At 44.6% G+C, this 15,111-nt stretch overlaps 1 non-coding gene across 1 annotated transcript; it reads right to left on the reverse strand.

Moving 5' to 3' along the window:
• Positions 1-9,587: 9,587 nt before the first annotated feature.
• Positions 9,588-9,706, reverse strand: LOC127594657 (5S ribosomal RNA). The gene has a single exon (XR_007960891.1). It is a non-coding gene; the product is annotated as a 5S ribosomal RNA (ribosomal RNA).
• Between the last annotated feature and the right edge of the window lie 5,405 nt (positions 9,707-15,111).

Consider the following 15,111-nt stretch of genomic DNA (forward strand, 5'->3'; position numbering starts at 1 on the left):
CCCACCGACCGCCTACCCCCAGCCACCCTGACGCAAGTAAAATTCGCGCGCGCCACCTTCGCCGAAAAAATTGGTGTAACCGATACAGCCTTAGTCAGAGGGTACGTGATGTGCCATTGACGACAAGAATAGATTGGAGTTCTTTTTGTCATTATTTCCAGAAAACAATGATCGGGCAGCAATGTAGGAATTATCCGTAACAGCGGCCTCGGCCCCATACAGGTAACACAGCTATAATTCACCAGGGAGGAAGCATGCTCCATTAACAATAACCAGTTATTCCCGGTTTGAGAAACTCCGGTCATCGACAAAATTTTATCATCCGTTGTCACGTCGCTTTCCAATTTTACCGTAACGCCATGCGACCGAGAGAAACCGTCCAGAGCCTGAATGGGCTTCGCCAGGCTACGGGAAATACACAACTGAATCACGAAGTAGGGGCATCTCCCCCCATAGGGGCTCAGATAAAACACCAGACACGGTTCCGAGTCGCAAGAAAAACCTTGGAAAGTACGTATGGTCACTTGCATGCCCACTTTAACGTGGACCATATGTATTAACGGCCTCAATTTCCTAGCACAGCCGTCTGTGGTCCACTTACGCCAATTTGTCCCCGTTTCAGCAACTAAATTCGACCAAGCCCTAGATTTGTACGTCAAATACCATGTGTAACCTCGAGCATAACTACGGGCACTATACGAATGTGCTTTGGGCCCGGAACTAAATATCGTCCCATCTTGTGTCAACTTAATCTGCTCCCAAGGAATAGTCATCACAACAGTTGTGTTATGTGGGAGGCAAAGCTTTACTCCTCGTTCAATCTTGTTAGGTGTATTGTCCGACGCACATAGTTTAAAATCATGACCTGGGTGTATTGCTGTCTCTGTGTCTATCTTTATCATCCTGACAGAATATGAACGCTTAGCCCGATCAATAACACAATCCCCCCCCTGCACAGAGACAGCAAGCACCAAAACAAAAAGAAAGCCGACCGCATAACAGGAACGGGGGAAACGCAACAACCAAAACACGGACATGTCGACAGGAACAGTCCCTAATCGAGGGAGAGGTGTCTTACAAAATCTTCCGCCGGCCGTTTGATGTTTTCAGTAACTAAAATACTGCTCCCACCGCGTCACCGGTCTTGCTCACCTCCCCCGATGGATGTTCCTATCGAGATGACCTTCTTACAATGCGAAAGATGTATCCAAGTTCCCCTTTCCGCGATCCGCACGGCAGTCGGAGTAGACAGCAACACCTGGTGAGGGCCCAACCACTTCGGAGAGTCCCAATGCTTCCGTTTGATGCTCCGAACCAGCACCCAGTCACCAGGAACAACCTTGTCATCCTGTTGAGAAGAAGCACAATCGCCCTCCGGTAATCTCAAGTCATTCCTTGTTTCTAAAGTCTTTCTCATGTAATCAGCCAAATTAGCCTCATTATCTAATTCCCAACGCGCGGAAAACACCGGCAACTTGTATGGCCTCCCAAATAAAATTTCAAACGGCGACGGAGCCGCCACACCCGTAATATTAATATGCAGTTTAACCAAATCTATACACTGCGTCCATGGCCTATGGGTCTCAGCCATGCATTTCCTTAGTCTATTTTTAATCGTAGAATTCATTCTCTCCACCAACCCAGCAGATTGCGGATGGTATGAACAATGGTGTCTAAGGTTTATATGAAACAATTGCCCTATTTTATTAATGATCGTGTTCACAAAATGCGTACCATTGTCACTGTAGATGGTCTCAGGGATACCATATCGAGGTATAATATCCTTACACAAAGCTTTAGCCACCGTCAAAGCATCCGGGTGTTTTGTAGGGAAAATTTCAACCCATTTTGAAAAAGCATCGATAATGACCAAACAATACCGCTTCCCTTCGCTTTTGTTCAATTCAATGAAATCCATGTGTAATCTTTGAAATGGGTATGTAGCCTTAGGAAATTGACCCCATCTCGGACGTAAATTTCCCTGAGAATTATGCTGCGCGCAAATTAGACAGGCCCTACAAAAGGCAGTTGAATATAGATTAAACCCATAAGCCGTGAAATGTTTCTCAACCAGAGACACCATTGCCTTCGCTGAAACATGTGATGCCCCATGACTTAATACAGCAGCCCAATTAAAAAGGTTTTGGCAAAATAGGTTTCTTTTCAGTGCCGACATAAATCCTATCTTGTAACGCAGCCCCCTTTTTCTCCCACATTTTCCGTTCACTGATTGGACTTTGTTGCTGCATATCAAATAAGATATCATTTTGCAAGATATTATCATTTTGCTTACAATCTACAATTGCCAAAAAAGGTTTAGAGGCGGCATCTCTCGCTGCTTTGTCTGCAAGAGCATTTCCAAGACTGATGTAATCAGTGGCTGTTGAATGCGCTGTGCACTTACATATGGCGATTTGCCGTGGTAACTGAACCGCATTCAGCAAATTTGACAGAAGGTCCGCATGTGTAACAGGTCTCCCCGTGGAATTTACCATCCCCCTATTTTTCCAGTACTGTGCAAATACATGACATGTAGAAAACGCATACTGACTGTCCGTAAATACAGTAACAATCTTATTCGCCATCAGTCTGCACGCTTCAGTTAATGCCACCAATTCCGCAGCTTGAGCCGAGTAATGTGGTGGTAAAGGCTCGGCCTTTAATATTTTGTCTGCAGTTACCACAGCATATCCCGTTTGCGTTTTTCCATAAGCGTTCTTTTTAGATGAACCATCAACAAAAATGACTTCCCCCGTTTGTAATGGCTGATCACTCAAATCAATTCTACATTTCGTAGTTTGTTCCGCCAGTTCCTGACAATCATGTCGTTCACCATCATCAGGAAGTGGCAACAGTGTGGCTGGATTCAAAGTTGTGCACCTCTCCAAGGTGAGATGCGGCTGAGACAGCAATATCGCTAGACAAGACAAATGTCTCGCAGGGGACAAAAAGGTCATGTTTGTCTGCAGAAGCAGAGCGGCAACTGCATGGGGTACTCTCAGTATTAAGGTGTGAAATAGCACAATTTGGGAACTGCATTTTACTGCCATAGACGCCGCAACTACAGCCCTGACACAGTGGGGAAGTGCACAAGCCACACTGTCTAGCCTACTTGAGAAGTAAGCGATTGGTCTTAGCTTATCTCCATGTTGTTGTGACAAAACAGACGTCATGTATTCATCCCGACAGTCAACCATCTGAATGAAAGGCTTTGAGTAGTCGGGCAATGCCAAAGCAAGATTCGACGTCAGCATTTGTTTAATTTCACAGAAAGCTTCTTCTGCCTCTGTTGTCCAATGTAGCAATGATGTCATCTTCAGGTCCTTTTCATACATCAATTTAGACAGAGGGGCGACTATCTCCGCATAGTTTGGAATCCATCCCCTGCAATAATTAGTCAATCCCAAAAAGGACATCATTTGTCTTTTTGTCCGTGGTTTCGGTGCTTGCAAAACAGTTTTCTTCCTACTCTCCAAAATAGTTAGACCTGATTTACTGAGGCTATGTCCCAAGTATTTTACTTGTTCCCTACACAACTGTAGCTTGTTTTTACTGACCTTGTGACCCTCCTGAGCTAAATGATTGAACAACGCTAGAGTGTCTGTTTTACAAGCATCTAGATTAGGTGATGCTATTAGGACATCATCCACATAGACTAAAATTTGGCTCCCTCCTGGAGGAACGAATTTTGACATGCTGGCGGTCATCATCTGGGAATAAATTGTCGGGCTTTCACAAAACCCCTGAGGTAATCGCGTAAAAGTATATTTTTTACCTTCAAATGTGAATGCAAACCAAAATTGACTATCTGTATCAACTGGTACGGAAAAGAATGCATTACTAATATCTACCACAGTAAACACCATCGCATCAGGATCTAAACTATTCAAAAGTGTGTGTGGGTCTGGCACACAAGGTGCTCTTTGAACTACAGCTGAATTCACCGCCTGCAAATCAAGAATCAATCGCCACCCCACGGAGGGAGGAGCTTTCTTAACAGGAAAAATGGGTGTATTACACGGTGAATCATTACACTCCGTTATAACTCCTGCCTTAATCAAATCACTAATCACTGGTCTGATTCCGTCACGTGCATCCGATTTTAAAGGGTATTGCCTCACACAAGGCCTATATTCGCTTTTTGGTCTTATCTGAACAGGGAGCGCTCCTTTTATCAAACCAACATCCGAAGGGCTTGTAGACCATAAACTATCTGGTACGTTTTGCAAAAAGTCTCCTTCATCTGTGGTTAAGAGCAAATGAGGATGATCATTCTTAAATCAATAAAGGTGTGTACCTTCTCTGACCTGGACAGTCCAAAATAGTGGTTTCCTGTACACTTCAGCTCTTGCACTATACTCCAAACCTCTCCCGTCTGGCACCCAATCAGACATCAGTTGTCCTTCCTGGACAAAGGGTCCCAAGGTGGACCACTCCACCTCATGCGCTTTGTACAAAGAAATATGGGGGACAAACTTTTCTTTATAGAGTGATTGTAACTTTTCTGAGAGCCGTACTCCTGCAGCCACAGTAGAAACACCATCAAAATACAAATAGTCAATTGTTATCTTAGCAGGAGTAGCTCGATTTAGCGCTCTTTCGTAGTCTGAGTTGTGACCCTCTGTGCTCTTACGCCACAACACAACATGCAAGCAGTCACTCTCCATTTTCTCCTCCAGCTTGTTAACGTGTAGTAGCCCCTCAGACAGGAGCGCATCGCAGGTTAGCGAAGGTAACTTATCCGGCAAGTCCAATGTGTAATACAAAAGGACGGAGGGTCTGCCTTTTATCACATTGATGTTAGCCATTTTTATTTCATGTCGCCTCTTTATTTCTATGACACCTGTCGGTGATGGGACTAACGACAACCCTAGCAAAAGTAAACCATCTCTCCCCAGTAAATTGATGGGACACTGGGGCATCAATAACACCGACATTCTACAAGTCTCCCCCTGCGGATCTCTGATCCACACTGGGTCAGTCTCTAAAGCCACGGTGAGCATGCCGCTAGCTGCTCTAACAAACCTCTGCTTAAAGATGGTGGCACCAGGAAAAGGGTCCCTACAAGCTGTCTGACTGGCTCCGGAATCACACAAAAATGTTAGCGCTTTACCATTTACCATCAATGTTACTTCAGGTCTAACAGAAGTCTGAGCCAAAATCTCCTGCAGATTGAGCGCCACTTCTAACTCCTCATCTGCGTCATGAGTTATCTTTTGCTGAGACCCAGTCATGTCTAGTCATGCACTCGCAAATTTATTTTTGGGACAGTCACGGCAAATGTGTCCTGTCTCTCCACAACACCAACAAACTTTCTCCCTCCTCATCTTTGGCATGCCTCTGCTACGATGGCGGCTCTTGTTGTCATTGTCAGCCTCACGGCCACGCCCATTAAACATCAGTTCTTTTCTCACAAGGAAGCTGTCGGGTCTCTTAGATTTTTCTTGCAAAATTCTTTCAGCGTGCAATGCCTGGTTTATATACTGCTCAAGACTACCAGTTGGTTTGTCGACCCAGTGTTTGTCAATCCATTGTCGAATGGAACTATTAGAGTGGGCATGGAGAACGTTTTTCAACTGTTCTTGAAAAACACTGCCCGGAGTGTGGTCTTCAAGAATACCACTGTTGGCCTTAAAGCACTCAGTCATTCTGGTGCGGTACTCTTCAAAAGATTCACCTTCTTTTTGTTTCGCCCTACTGATGGTAGTATAATTTGCTCTCTGTTTATATTTATCCTTCGTACGTTCTGCCAGATCTCGCACCCTATTTATCAATTCACTGCTATCATGAGGAAGTATCATGCCCCCCTGCTTGGGGTCCCAGCCTCCCCGTACACTATGCCAATCACCCCGCATCGCCGCCATCCAAACTTGTTGCACCTCAACTCCATTTAGATGATATGATTTTCGCAGATCCTCCATTTCCTGGACAAATTGTACCACGTCAACCTTATGCGATGTAATGCCGTCTACGGCTTTTTTTACATCTTCTTGTGTCCATGTTCTATAAACAAGAATGACAGGCGACTCATCTTTTATGTCTGGATTTGCAACTTCAATCATGGGAAAAGCGTCTCGTACATCGCTCCTGGATGAGTCAACCTTAGTCGCAGCAGGGGAAAAAACACTACCCCAATTTTTTGAAAATTCCACTCCCAAATCTCCTTTTCCCCTGGTGGCCATCGGATGGCCCCCTCTGTAAGAGGGTGGAGGGGATGGTGGAAAAGGAGGAGATGTCGGAAGAGTCGGATATAACGGTGGTGTAACAACAGTATTTGTGGATGCCATCTCCAACGCATTTTCTCTTTCTACTTTCAACTCCAATGCATTCTCTCTTTCTACTTTCCGTTTTCCCCCTGTCAGTATACCTACCGGACCCGATTCGTCATCTTCTTTCCTGTGAAACATAACGTCTCCCTCACTTCTTTCACTTGCACAATCCCCTCTTTTCACTTTCTCTAAACCCCTCTTTACTTTCACTTTCCGCCTCTTTTCAGCCAAAGACACCCAGAAATCAATGTCTCCAAACCCATCCTTATCCATTTTCGTTTTGACATTCTTGCACATCGATCTAATATCATCCTGCAGGCGCATCAACGTTTGTATATTCAGCTGCCCAGCGAAATTGTATTTTTCTATCCACGTATCTAAATGTTTTATCTTCGAAGGACATTGGCTCTCTACGAATCTCCAGTCCTTACATGTTAACCGCGTTTTGGGATCACCTCTCTCCACTGTCTTACTATAATGAACCCCCATTGCGAATTAGGAGGTGGAACTTTGAGAATTTGGATAATTTGGAATTTATTTTTCAGAGTCAGCGATTTACCTAGGGTAACTAGGCTGACTGTTCCCTTGAACAGGGTGGCAATTTCTCCGACTGAGGTAATTTCCAACCTTCTACCACCAAGGTGGCGGGAAATTCTTGCCTCTGCTTCCTCAGACAGTTGCCACAACAAATGTCCTGTTCAGATGAGGTAGCGAACCTCCACTCACACAGTTACACAGTCACACATTTATGCGCATTTAATTTGGCTTTATCCTATTACCTTGACCAGAGGTAACGCACTATATAGAAATTATTATTATAAATGTCCCCACTGTGGGACGAATAAAGGATATCTTATCTTATTTATACCCGGGGTTTGACACACATTATTTACACACGGAGTTTAAGCACGTGCAGGACACCGTCGCCCTCATCAGTTTAGAGACTTGCACGGTCTGTATGCCTGATAGGGACTAGTATGGCTCAGGGCTTTGCGGCGCGCAAACACTCAATCACCGTTGAAAGAGTTCCTTCTCAACAAACCCCTCTCAGGCTCACACAGGGTCTCGAAGCAAGGGTTGGAACCAAACTACAACACCTGCCCTGAGAGTGTTTCAATTGAAAACAGGTTTAAAGACCCCGACCTCCGTCTTTACAAACCCGGCGCGCAAACACTCCTCGAGTGTCGATGCGGAGTTTAAGTACGTACAGGACACCGCCGCCCTACTTACCAAGAGTAGTCCTCTCTCCTCTGGGATTCGCTTCAACCCTCAGCCCCCAGACGAGGAGCCGAAACCCAGTCCCAGAAAAGGGTGTCTTTGCCGTGGCCACGGTCTTCCTGGTCCTCGACTCAGCCTCTGGAGGCGTCAGGTATGTTGCGATCCCGGACGAGCCCCCAAAAATGTCAGGTTAGTCCAAATTGACACTCAAGAATAACCAAAAGGAGGAGACAGGAGACTCGATTCTGGTAAAAGGAGGGAACGAGGAGAGCGTTCGGTTTCAGTTCTCCACACGGAACCCTAACGATCTCCCCCTTCACCCCCTCATTTATTGGGAAAAGCTACTACATAGGTGTGTCCAACCTAAAGGGTGGGGGCTGTTGAACACACTCTGAACTTGTTTGACTATGTGTGTGTATGTGAGTGCAAGTTACGTACATGTGTGCAAATAGACATAAACATCCCGTTGCAGCTGGTGTTGATGGCTCCATTCACGGTTCAGCCTTGCTCGCTGTTTAGTCTTAACAGTTATCTCTTCCCAGCCACGTCCTCGGAAAAGTGGTTGCGACCCTAACTTCTCACACAGTACAGCAAGCAAAAGTGAGCACATAATGAAGAGCATATAATGATTATAGATGTGAGTAAATAATAAAGGATAAATCTTTATTGAAAGCATAAGCGTTCTTCATTGCAGGCAAAGCAAACTAATGATTGGGAGCATAAGCGTTCTTCTTTGCAAGCAAAATCAAACTATACTGACAGGCGGAAGCATTCTTCATTGCGAGCATAAAATGACGACACGAGAATCAATCAAATAATACGTGAATGTATGATTACTAGAAAATAATAAATCCAACACTCTCCCTTAGAGATAAGGTGAGAAGCTCAGTCATCCGGGAGGGGCTCAGAGTCGAGCCGCTTCTCCTCCACATCGAGAGGAGCCAGATGAGGTGGCTTGGGCATCTGATTCGGATGCCTCCTGAGCGCCTCCCCGGTGAGGTGTTCCGGTCATGTCCCACCGGGAGGAGACCCCGAGGAAGACCCAGGACACGCTGGAGAGACTATGTCACCCAGCTTGCCTGGGAACGACTCGGGATCCCCCGGGGAGAGCTGGAAGAAGTAGCTAGGGAGAGGGAAGTCTGGGCTTCCCTGCTAAAGCTGTTGCCCCCGTGACCCGGTAGATGATAGATGGATGGATGGAACTCATTCCTATGAAGATACATTCAAACTCAGAAAACGTGCTCAACTCGGCCTGAAAATGCATTTAACTCAATAAAAACTCAAAATGAGTGTCACGCCTAAACCAAAGGACCTATGCAGACATTTCAACATGTATTTAGTTCAGGATGACCTCCTGAGCCTAAATCACCTTTCATTTGATCACACAACTCATTCCTATGAAGATACATTCAAACTCAGAAAACATGCTCAACTCGGCCTGAAAATGTATTTAAAGCAATAAAAACTCAAATTGAGTGTCACACCTTAACCAAAGGCCTTATGCACACATTTCAACATGTATTTAGTTCAGGTTGACCCCCTGAAGCCTAAATGAGCATTAATTTGGCCACACAACTCATTCCTATGAAGATACATTCAAACTCAGAAAATGTGCTCTACTCGGCCTGAAAATGCATTAAAAGCAATAGAAACTCAAATTGAGTGTCACGCCTAAACCAAAGGACTTATGCACACACTTCAACATGTATTTTGTCGGTGGGGGATGGGCGGCTAATTTGTTGCATTTCTTTCCCTCATCCCTTTTTCCACGGACGAGGGGTGCGCACTCTTGGTGTTTTGAGCTCTCAGCGGTACTTGATGTCTGTTGTAAAAGTTTGCTTTTCCAGTGGAGGTGCAAAAGCATCCAGCAGGCGGAAATCCCAGGCTGCTTCCTATCCAAGTGCGATCATGATCGATTTTCGTGCAGCGGGCTCCCTCTTCTGGCAAATAATAGTATTACAACAAGACGTTGCTCAGTCAGATCAATGTTACGGAAACGATTTCAACCCGTAGCAGAAGTGAAAGTTGAATGAGAAATGAAAGCGATAATTAATAGTAAAGGGGAGTTGATTGGTGTAGTGAATTGGAGGTGGGTGCTAAAGCTTACAGCACCTGGTATTCCCAGACGGTCTCCCATCCAAGTACTAACCAGCCCCGACCCTGCTTAGCTTCTGAGATCGGACGAGATCTGGCGTTCTCAGGGTAGTATGGCCGTAAGCGAAGGTCATGGTCAAAATTTCCCTCTTTATAGTTTACAAGCGCCTCCAGGTCTGGAGAATGGGCAAATTTGTTGCGATTTGTTCCCTCCTCCCCTTTTCCACTGACGAGGGGCGCGCACTCTTGGCGTTTTGAGCTCTCAGCCTGTCAGGCTCGCATCAGCTTTGCTACGAGCACGCAGCTGCAGTACTGTACTTGATGTCTGTTGGGAAAGTTTACTTTTCCAGTGGAGGTGCAAAAAATAGACAAGAGACTTTAAAATGTCAGCTAAATGGTGTGGGTCTCCAAGTTAAGGCTGAGGTGAAAATAATGAGAAATGAAAGCACGAAATAACGTGAAAGAATGCAATTCCAAAAATATGCATGGCAGACTGATTGAACACTCTAAATTGTCCCTAGGTGTGAATGTGAGTACGAATGGATATTCGTCTCTGTGTGCCCTGCGATTGGCTGGCAACCGATTCAGGGTGTCCCCCGCTGTAGATCTGTTTATTATTTTGTATAACGTCCCAATTACTCAGCCATTCTAACCCGCTGTTATGCCACCCGTCCACAAGGTGTCGCGGGAGCTCGGTTGTTGATTAGCAACACGAGGAAGCCTGTAACACGTTCTTGGTGCTGCTGAGTAAAAACCACTTTCAAGCTCATCAGGACTGGTCTCTTAATATCAAAACTACATGGTGTCAGAAGTGGGATCCTTCAAAAAGTCTGCAGGGTCCACGGAGACAGTCTGTGCTGGTGGTGAGCAAAAAGGACGAGATTTTACCTTCGTGAAAAGGCAGCGATGGCGGACGGATTTCGGCGGCCTGATCTTCTCATCTTCGACAGCAATGTCGCTGAAAATTGGCGTAAGTTCGAGCAAGAATATGATATATTCATAGCCGCAGCACACAGTGACAAAAATGCTAAAACAAAGGCCTACATATACTCCTAAATCTGGCGGGACCGGAGGCCATTGAAAGAGAGAGATCGTTCACATACGACCCAGCAGGTGTCAGACCAAGGCGTGGAAATAACCGCAGCGGAGTCACGGGAAGATCCGACATGTTTGAAAAGGAAGTTCAAAGAAATATGCAACCCAGAAACAAATATCATAATGGAGAGGCACGGTTTCAACGTGAGACATCAAAAGCCAGGAGAAACGATTGAAGCTTATGTGACTACATTACGCAACATGGCAAAAACGTGTAATTTTGGAGCATTGCAAGATGAGCTAATCCGAGACCGATTAGTGTGTGGAATTAACAGTGATAGCATCAGACGTTCACTTCTCAAAGAAACTGAGCTGACACTTGCCAAAGCAGTGCGCATTTGTCAAATAAACCAGCTCACTGACCAACGTAGCAAAATGCTAGCTGCTCCAAAACACGTGGCATCAACAAGTGTGGACGCTGTACAAATAAAGCGCAGCCACACATTTAAAAAGACTCACAACTTCAAAAAGAAACAAGAGAAAATACAATACAATACAATACATGCTGACTTATATTGGCGACTGAAATCTCAAATTGCAGAAATTGCGGTGGTTCACACGTAGCCAAACTTGACCAGTGCCCAGCTTTTGGACAACAATGTCACACATGCAAGAAGCCAAAACACTTCAAGAGCCAGTGCAGGTTCGCAAAAGCACACGCAAGAGGCAGACAAGTAAATCAAATATCAACTGATGATTCAGACAGTGATGAAACATTCACTATCGAGCACCTAACACTGGAGGGCGAGAATAGTCACAAGAAAGAAGGCTATTGTTCTGTTGCAGTCGGAGAGAAGATGCTAAAGCTCAAAGTGGACACGGGTGCGAAGTGTAACGTGATTTCTCTGAACACCTGCAAGGACATGTTTCAGCATGAGAAAATACAGCCACAAGACAAGCAGATCAATCTAATCGCTTTTGGAGGAACAAAGATCAAGTCTGCAGGCACGATTACTCTCAAATGCAAATTAGGAGAAAAGAGCTATGACCTAATTTTCCAAGTTGTGAAACAAAATGTGCAGTCAATCGTGGGACTCAAGGACAGCGTGAATATGAAACTAGTTAGTTTCAGCAAAGAAGTTTTTCACATTGATGCGATTCCAAATGAAAGCTTTGAGGAGAAAGTATTTAAAAAGTACAAAGATCTATTCAAAGATGAGCTTGGGGAATTACCAGTGACCTACTCGATGAAGCTCGCATCTGATGCAGTCCCAGTCATCAACTCCCCACGACACGTTCCAGTGCCAATGCAACAGAAGGTGAAAAGTGAACTCCGAAGAATGCAAAAACTTGGTGTGATCTAACCAGTTGACGTACCTACTGAATGGGTGTCGAACATGGTAGCCACTCATAAGAAAGAGGGTGACGATGTGCGTCTATGCATCGATCCGAGGGAGTTAAACAAGTCGTTAATGAGACCACACCATCCCATGCGTACAGTTGAAGAGCTTGCAGCACAAATGCCCGAGGCAACCGTATTTTCTGTCTTGGACGCGAAGAGTTCATTTTGGCAAATAAAGCTAGATCATGCCTCGTCCCTGCTCACAACATTTGCCACACCTTTTGGTAGATTCAAATTTCTGAGAATGCCATTTGGGATTAACACAGCTTCCGAAGTTTTTCAAAAGGCCATGGAACAAATCTTTACAGGTTATCCATGTGCAGTGATTGTCGATGATATCCTTGTCGGAGGAAAAGGGATTGAAGAGCATGACCGCAACCTCAGGAAAGTCCTAGATCGTGCAAGACAAGTCAAACTCAGGCTAAATCACAAGAAATGCAAATTCAGATTGAAAGAGGCGGGTTATGTTGGACATGTTTTCACAGACAAAGGACTGAAAGCTGACCCATCGAAAATTGCGGCGAGTAAAGATATGCCTCCACCTGAAGACAAGGTTTCTCTTCAGCGGTTCCTAGGAATGATTAACTATCTAGGGAAGTTCATTCCAAACTTGAGTGAACTGTCAGCGCCATTGCGCCAGCTGCTTCACAAAGACATTGTATGGTGCTGGACGCATCATCAACAAGAGGCGTTCATCAGAATCAAAGCGTGCATCACAAGCCCACCAGTGCTTCAGTACTATGACATAAAGAAGGCAGTGACCCTCACCTGCGATGCATCTCAGTACGGCCTGGGAGCTGCATGCCTACAAGATGACAAACCAGTTGACTTTGCATCACGAACTTTGACGGAGACGGAGAAGAAGTATGCGCAGATCGAGAAAGAGCTTCTCGCTGTTGTGTTTGCATGTTACAAGTTCTATGATTACATCTACGGAAAACCAGTGTTGATTGAAACCGACCACCAACCATTGGTCACCATCCACAACAAGCCCTTTCACACGATCCCAGCGCGATTGCAAAGAATGATGCTCAGACTACAGAAGTTCAACCTAACACTCGTTTACAAGAAGGGTAAACATCTCTACATTGCGGACACATGTCTTCAGACACTGACGCGCTACATCCTACAAAGTTGGCCCACACGGGTAAGCTGTGTACCTGAAGCGATCAAACCATTCTTTAGCTTTCGAGAAGAACTGACTGTTGAAAACGAGATTGTTATGAAAAATAACAGAGCCGTTGTTCCAGCTGTTCTACAGGAAGTGTACTTGCAGGAACTACACAAAGGACATCCAGGCATGGAGTCTATGAAAAGAAGGGCGAGAGACACTGTTTTCTGGCTCACAATCAACTCTGACATAGAGGACCAAGTAAAGTCATGCAGTGTTTGCAACAGCCTCAAGCCTCACCAACAAAAGCAACCACTGAGACTACACAAAGTTCCAGATCTACCATGGTCCACCACAGCTACAGACCTATTCGAATGGGACAACAATAACTACCTCGTACTCGTGGATTCCTACTCCGGATGGTTCGAAGTGGACAAGCTGGAAAACATGACATCGATGTGTGTCATCAAGAAACTCAAACGCCAGTTTGCAGTGCACGGAATACCTCAGAAACTATATTCTGACACTGGGACTCAGTTCACCAGTCAAAGCTTTCGTGATTCTTCTGAGTCATGGGAGTTTGAACACGTTACGAGCAGCCCTGAATTCCCTCCGTCAAATAGTCTCAGCGAGAGAGCTGTTCGTAGTGCGAAAAGACTACTGGAAACAACAAGGAGAGATGGAACCGATTTCTACCTAAATCTATTATATCTGCGAAATACACCCAGAGACAGTATCCTTGGATCTCCAGCTCAGAGACTGTTTTCGAGAAGAACACGGTCAACTTTACCTGTCTGCAAGAAGTTACTCAAGCCAAACGCAATAGCCACCAAAACTGTCAAGTATCAAAACCGAATCGTAAATATTTTGAATGAGATTAATTTTCTGTTCCTGAAACTGTTGCTAATTTGAATCAGCCACTTATTAGCCTTCATGTGTGTTTAAAAAAAAAAAGAAAAAAAGATTTAAAAGGAGGGATGTAGATCTGTTTATTTTGTATAACGTCCCAATTACTCAGCCATTCTAACCCGCTGTTATGCCACCCGTCCACAACGTGTCGCGGGAGCTCGGTTGTTGATTAGCAACACGAGGAAGCCTGTAACACGTTCTTGGTGCTGCTGAGTAAAAACCACTTTCAAGCTCATCAGGACTGGTCTCTTCATATCAAAACTACACCCGCCTACTGCCCGGAGACAGCTGGGATAGGCTCCAGCACCCCCCGCGACCCTAGTGAGGATCAAGCGGTTAGGAAGATTGATTAATTAATTAATTAATTAATTAATTAATGTTCTGGATAGTGCCTTGAACTCGATTAGTAATTAATGAATGAATGAATCAAATTAATTGATTAATTAATTAATTAATTAATTAATAGCATTCACAAACACATTTTAGACAATTGTTTGTGTCTGAGTGCCTAAGCAGTGTAATTGTAGCAGGTTATTGTATATGCCGTATCCATGCAGAAATGACATTTAAATCTATTCGGTTTGTCTTTCTCCACAGACAAACAAAAGTAAAGATGACCCGCCAATGCAGAATGTAGTTTTTCCACATTAAATCTTGTAAAAATATACCTCAGGTCCACTATGAATGATGATAGATTAAGCAAACTTGGTGTATTTAGCATTGAGCCTCGGAGGTCGATAGCACTGAATCTTGAATCACTTATTGATTGGTTTGCCAGAAATCACCAAAATTGAAGAATACAGTTGCTCTAATAGTAGGGCAGTTTACGACTGTTCCAAAAGATCTGCACATATGAATCTTTTATCAGCACTTAATTCAGTATTACTGTGATTATTATACTGTTTTTCATGGTCACTGTAATGTTATGTCTGCAAAGTTTTAAGAGTTTGATGGAAATAAAAAGTCAAATAAGATTTCAAATCTGTGTCTTTTTTTGCCCCGGGTTGAATGTGCCCCTTTATCAAAACCCCTGGCCCCAGCCAGGCCCACTCAGTGAAATTGATCTTGAACCG

The sequence above is a fragment of the Hippocampus zosterae genome, unplaced genomic scaffold, assembly GCF_025434085.1.
Source record: "Hippocampus zosterae strain Florida unplaced genomic scaffold, ASM2543408v3 HiC_scaffold_22, whole genome shotgun sequence".
Classification (NCBI taxonomy): domain Eukaryota; kingdom Metazoa; phylum Chordata; class Actinopteri; order Syngnathiformes; family Syngnathidae; genus Hippocampus; species Hippocampus zosterae.